Source organism: Macrotis lagotis, chromosome X (assembly GCF_037893015.1).
Source record: "Macrotis lagotis isolate mMagLag1 chromosome X, bilby.v1.9.chrom.fasta, whole genome shotgun sequence".
NCBI lineage: Eukaryota > Metazoa > Chordata > Mammalia > Peramelemorphia > Peramelidae > Macrotis > Macrotis lagotis.
Window position 1 is genome coordinate 546417389 of NC_133666.1, and position 7400 is coordinate 546424788.

Genomic DNA, 7400 nt, shown 5'->3' on the forward strand with positions numbered 1-7400 from the left:
TGATGAAGATTAGTCTAATAGAAAGTACTATGAGTTTGAAAATCAGAAGACCTTGGCTCAGTTCCCAGCTCTGCCATTTACTATCTGTGTGACCTTAGACAAATAACTTGATTTCTCAGGATCCCAGTTTTTACAGTACCACTCTAGGTTTATATTCCAGAGAGATGAAGTAGGGGAAGAAAAGAGCTTATAGGTATAGGGATATTTATAGCAGCTCTTTTCTGGTGGTAGGGAACTGGAGAGTAAGGGGATGCCTGGTGGTTGGGGGATGACTGAATAAATAGTGGTATGTAATTGAAAAACTGTGATATTATGGGAAATGTTTGAAAGGGATGTTCTCAGTAAAAAAAATAATAACTTACATGAGTAGATGCAATAGGAAATGTACCTTATACAAAGTAACAGCACCACTGTTACTATGAATGACTTACCTTTACTCCAATGCAATGACCCAAGAGAACTCTGAAGGACTTATGATAAAGAATGTTATCCATCTCAAAGACAGAGTGGATGGTATTTGAATACAGATTGAAGCATGTTTTTTTTTTCCCACTTTATTTTTCTTGAGGTTTCTCTTTTTTGGGGGAGGGGGTATATTTATTTATACAATATGATTATTGCAGTTAAAACAGTAGGGAAGTGGGAAGAAATGGAAAAGCCTTTTCAGCTTTAAATCTAAGATCCTATGAACCCATGATTTAGTCTTTGACCTCCCTCTTCACATTTGACTTCAGAAGCCTTTGATGAACCCTGAAAACAGTAGCACTTAATAGCTCATTGTTTGGACACCCTAGAAGGCAGTTTGTAAAGATTTTAGGACAGAGTCTTTAGCTGCCAAGGACCAACAGCAACCTCTGGTTCCCTTTTTGACTTTGGAGCAGGGTGAATCTGCCTAGATTGGAGAAACTTCAGTATGGTTTCTCTAAACTTACCCTGAGAGTTGATCAGTGACCCAGAGAAATGCCGAGTCCCTCCCATTACTGTGATTCCATTAAGATCAACTTCCTCTGGGAATGGTGCAATTCCTCAGTTGAAGGGTAAATAAAGAGTAATTGCTAACAATTATTTTTAAAGCTCTTCCCTTTCACAGGGTGGGGAATGGTGCCAGGTCCTACTAACATGGGATGTGGTTGGTCCCAGAAAACATTATTTTCTTTAAACTAGGTATAAAAAGGGTGCTACAAACCCCCTTATTTGCCTTTTTTAACTTAACACTTGGGTTAAGCAGGAGGCTGGAGGCGAACGTGTTATTACTAGATTATGCTTTTATTTTCCCTTGACGGGTCTGATGCTGTTTGCTTGCACATATTGGGGGTATTTAGTAACTGAACCCTAGGCCTTAGTTATTTGTTTATTTACCAATTTCCCTGGCTTTAGCAAAGGAGTGGAACAGCTGTGAGTTCCCCAGCCCAAGAGCATAACTGAATGCTTCCAGGCCTCACTTCCCCAGCCTTCAGCCCAGAGCAAAATTGACACAATTAGACTGAAGAAAAGGTGTTCAGACAAAAGCAGAGCTCTCATCTAGGAAAGGATCTGTGTGACAGCCACTCGTTTAGAAGGAGATAGGTAAACAGGAAGGAGTGAGGGACTTGGAATCTAACATCAGAAATTGAATGACCAAGATAAAAGGGCAAATGAGCCAAGTACAAAAGTATTATTCACAGACCCATTCACAAGTCTCTGGGGACCTCAACTTGAGGTCCATTTAAGCACACCCCTCCTTTCCCAGCTGTTCTCTTTACCTAAGAGGAGACAATAGAGAACTCAGGAATAGGTCACTCAGATAAGTCAGAATCTGACTGTTCTCATGAACATCATCCTCAGGGGTCTTCCCATCACTTCTCAAAGGTACAGTAAAATAAAGTGGGAGGGCAGCTAGATGGATAGAGCCTTGGAGTCAGGAGGACAGGAATTTGAATCATTTACTGTGTGCTCACTTAACCCTGATTGTCTCACATTGTCTCACATCCAGGACCATCTCTAGTCGTCTTGATCCAAATCTGGCCACTGGATCCAGATGATTCCAGAGGAGAAAGCCAGACAGGTGACTTAGCACAGCCTCCCCTCACTCAAATCCAGTTCATGTGCTTGTCATGACATCACCTCCCTGATTTCATGGTCTTCTTCGAGAATGAAGGACAAACATTCATAAAAAGGCAGCCTTAAGCTACTAGGTGACTAAAGCAGCCTGAGGCACACAAATATCCTCCCCTTTACCAGAATCCTCATACTCTATCAAAAGGAATGGTCCAAGAAAAATGTTATAAGAAATGTGAAGAACATCTAGAATGGGAGAAACAGAGCTCATGGAAGACTTCAAGGTGGCACCTGAATCACATCTCTCTGAAAGGAAATGGGACTTCAGCAAATGAAGCTGGGGAGAGTCCAATATAGATTTGGAAATGATTTAGCAAAGGAAGAGAGGTGGGAAAATGTGGACCAGATTCAGGAGACAGAGAAGAATGCAATCTGACTGAAACAGTGTGTAAAGGAGAAAAGTATATGATAAGGCCAGAAAGTAGTTTGAAATGAGGCTCAAATTAACTAAGTAAAATGAATATCAACTGGGGAAAGGGTGAATAAATTATGGCACATAAATGTATTGAAATATTATGTCATAAGATATAATGACCATGAGAAACTTGGAAAGACTTACATGAAATGATGTAACACAAAGTATTGTTGCTCTTTGTTCTTTGTTTTCAAAGATTGTGACTTCAGAGAGGAGATCCTATGGCAAACCCATGAATTGGATTTGAGTGAGGGGTGATGGGCAAAGTCACCAGTCTCACTTTTTACTATGGAGCCATCTGGGAGTACTGGTCAGATATGGATCGGGACCACTGAAGATAGCACTGGATGCAAGGCAATAAGGGCTAAGTGACTTGCCCAAGAACACAAAGCTAGTAAGTGCCAAGTATCTGAATCCAGATTTGAACTCAGGTCCTCCTGACTCCTGGCTGGTACTCTATCCACTGCATCACCTAGTTGCCCATACCAAAGTATTCAAAACAAACAATACACAATTGCCATAGAAACATAAAGATAAATACCGTTAAAAGATATTTGAACATTGCATATTTGAACAAAGTAGTGACTAATTGAGACTTTAAAGGTCTAAAGCATTACTTCTTCCTGTTGAGAGCAAGACAGTAAACTATTAAAACAGAATATATCCTATGCTGTCACACATAGTCAATGGACTGTTTTGTTTGGCTTAATTCTACTTCTTTGTCCAGATCAGGTTCTCTGGGAAGAATCAGTGAAATGAATAGGAAAAAAGCAAAGCTAGAAGTGCAGTAGAAGGGGAAAGAAGGGGAGAGGAGAGGGGAAGGCAGGTAATAGAACAGAGGGGAAACAGAGGAGAGGGGAGGAGAAGGAAGGGGGGGGAGAAAGAAAAAAAGAAGGAAACAGAGGGAATGGTGGAGAAGGAGGGAAGGGAGGTATGAGTTAAAGAGCCAGATTGTGGATAGTGATTACAGTGAAAGTGGAGAAGGAGAAACAGATGTCAAAGATGCTGCAGAGGCAGAATTCTCAGAGCTGACAACTGATTTGGGTGTATGTTGAGGTATGAAGAAGAGTCAAAGATTATAAGTCTGAGATTACAAGCTTGGATGGTTTGGAAGACAATAATGACATCAACAGAATTAGAGAATTTTCAACAGAGGATAAGAATACATTTAGGGAAATTCAGATTTGGTCATGACAGCTTGAGGTGTGTCAGAAGATTGAGAAATAGGCTTCCAGTGATAAAAATATTGAGCTGAGTCTCTGAGAAGAGGTTAGAAATTAGAAAATTAATTAAGAATTATCTGCCTAAAGGGAATAATGGAAACCATGGAAAGAGATAATGTCATCATAAAAGAGTATGGGAGAGTCATCACAAAAGAGTATTATCAATAAAAATTGATAATAACCCACTTTAGTTGGTCAGAGGAAGAATATAAAAAAAGATAACATAAAACATCTAACCTGAATAACAACTAAAATAATAGTATTAATAAGCAATAATCATAGTAATATAAATAATGCAGTATTTGATAATTTACAAAGTGTTTTCCTTATCTGATTCACCCCAGTCTTGTGAAATTATTAAAGTAAGCATTACTATCTCTATTTTACAGATAAGGAAACTAAGATCCAAAAAGGTTAAAACAGTATGTCCAAATTTAAGAGAGAAACCCAGATGTTTTGTATTCTAGTCCAATGTTCTTTCCTCTAAACCACATGGAAGTGCACCATTCTTGGGGTCCATGCCAAGACAACAGCAGGTAGATAAGACCAACTATAATTAGATCCTTTTGACACTTCCATAATTAAACTCTTACAGATATATGCACCTCATAACAAATTCTATTCTTTAACCTATATAATTAAAACAAGATTCCTATGAACTCAACACTTCTGTATTTATTAAACGTAGTTTCATGGTATTATTTATCTTATCTGAGCCTTGCTTTCTTTCATCTATAAAATGGGGTAATTTCTACTACTTGCTTTACAAAAGCAAGGAGAGAAGAGTATCATATGGAATGAAGTTAATTTTTTATTTGTTTGTTTTGTTATATTTTAGGGGGCGTATAATTGACAAAAATGAAGGAACAAACTGCCCTTTTGTTAGGAACACCTGGATTCGAGTCTTGCCAAAGACACATAGTGATTGTATGACCCTGGACTTTAATGTTCCAAGGCAATTTTAAGACTATAAATGACAGAATAATTTCCAATTTCCGTTTAGAGGAAATTTACCCAACATTAAACCTGACAACAATAAAATCATAGAATCAGACAACAAAAAAGATTGAAGGAAAGGGGAACAGAAGGATTTCTGTTATAAAATGTCCCCAATGACACTAGAGAGGCTCAAGAATTATCTAATTTACCATGAAATTAAGTCATTTGAGTCACATGAGTAAAAAGATATATCATGTCAAAGACATCTTGGACTTCTTGACTAAAAAGACAGCATCTGCTTCTCAAGATTGCTCCTCTTCTTAATTTCATGATACTGAATAGCTTGATCTATTATTAGAAAATTTTTTGCAACTTTTTGTTTGTTAATAACTTTTTTGCCATTAATTAGGCATATTTAATAAATGTCTTTGTTAAATTATCTACTATTGCAGTTGCTAAACTATCAAAAAGGGCACAGAAATTTTCTAGTTTTAGACATAGTATATCTTGAAATTTCAACTCTCAGGACATCCTTGATACAGGAATAGGTGTCACCTCAATAATTTTTACCCTGTTCTATTTGCCTGTGCGTTATACATAAAGGCATCATCTTGTATCATTACATCTGAGGCACAGGTCTAGCAATTTTCATCTCCAACCACCAATTTGTTAATGAATTCCATAACACAGGACCAAGATTTAGGGACTTCCATCTCTAAACATTACATGAAATTCAACAGAGCTCCCTAAAAAGTCTACTTTTCTAAGGAGAAAGAACAATCCTATCCAGGGTAGCTCTTTGCCTGAAATCAAATTCACAATAAGGGAAGAAGGAAGAAGGGAAGTAGAATAGCTACTCACTGCAACAGGGGTTATTTTATTCTAATTGTTCTTCCTCTCCAAGGAGTCCAAGTTCATAGTGTACTCCAGAATTTCAGTATAGTGATTCTGATTATGTAATGGTGACCTTGTTATTAAAACCACTATCATTTTCTAGATGCTTTTGTTTTTTGGGAATGCAATATAAAACTTTCCTTAAGAGACATTCCAAGATAAAATGATAGCTCTGTCTCAGACTATGGCACTATCCCTTTCTCATATAAAGACCATGGTACACAGAATTCCATTGACAACCAGCTGGATTACCACCCACAACCAATCTCTATGACCATTAGCAGTTTGTCCATTAGGAAGAAAGGAAGCAAGCATTTATTAAGTTCATACTAAGTCCCAGGAACTATGTAAAGTGATTTTATAAATGTCTCATTTTATCTTCATAACTACCCTAGGAGATAATTATTCCTATTTTAATGCTTGAAGAAACTGAGACAACAGAGATTAAGTGACTTGCCTGTGGTCATGAAGATAATAAAAATCTAAGGTCAAATTTGAACTCGGGTCTTCCTGACTTCAGGTCCAACTCTATTAAATCCATTACCTAACTACCCCTTTAGGTCATTGTAAAATTTAATGTCTTTGCTGGATATCCTAAATAGCAAGAGGCAATATATTACCTGTGCTTGAGGCAAGCCAAGTAAACATTTTATCTCGTCATTCCAATTCTAAAAATAATAATTCCCCAACTGGATAAGGGGCCCCAAAGAATGTTTTTATAATATTTCCCAACAATCTATGAAGTCTGTAGCATAAATACTATCATTATTATTATTATTTTACAGATGTACAAACTCGGCTCAGTGATACAGACTGACCAACTCATAGGGTCACACACAGGTCTCCTGACCCAATTCAAATCTTTGAATGTAGCTGTATTGCCTCTCCCATGGTGCAAATGAAAATCTTCAAATAAGCCTGGGGAAAGTCACAAACAAACAGTAGATGACATTTAATTTATAAGCAACTACAGGAACTCCTGATACTTAGGAGACTGTCTTTATGTGATATTTCTTTTTCTTCTTTTCCTTTCTTTCTCCTTTGCCACCTTTATCCCTACCTCCTTCACAGGTTCTAAGAATGTATTCTGCCCACTTCATTCACTACCCTCTGCCAATCTATAGAGCACAAGACTAGGAATCTAACCCAATACACTAGGCAGATGGATTTTAATCACCTCAAACAGATGGTACAGAAAGTGTCAAGTAGGTGCAATTTATAATTTTTCTTCAATTATTAAAAGTTTAGAAACAATCAAGAAGTCAAAATGAATTGTGAAGTATTTGTGCCATTTCCATTTTTTTATTACTTTGATCTACTCAGTGTTTATGCATAATTCTAATTTCATCTAAAGTCATTCCCATTCTTTCATCTCCCTACCCATCCCTCACCTTAAGTTAAATGAAATTTGATGGGAAAAACAAATGCAGATCTCCAAAGAAGCAAGGCAGGCATGTTTGACTCCTCAGATGTTCCAGAATGGAATCTAGCCCAGAAAGTACATCCGAGCCCCACTCACCTGAGCTCGGCACTATTGCAGGTATCTGCCATAAATCATCCTTTGCCCCACGCTCACAGCCTAGTGAAGATTAATGACAGTAGACACGAAGGCTGCCAACTTGGAAGGATTTCCACGGAGGTGCAGGGAAGTGTATGCAAGCAGAATGTGTGGTAAAATGCTAGGTTGGAAAGCAGCTAAGGTCCTTCTCCATAATGTAAAGACATTAAAACCTGTCTCATTGGGATGAAGGTATTTGACTAAAGACTGGTGGTTATAGAAAGGGGTAAACAAAACAAAAAAAAGCTGAAAGGTAATGTCAAAACATGATAGC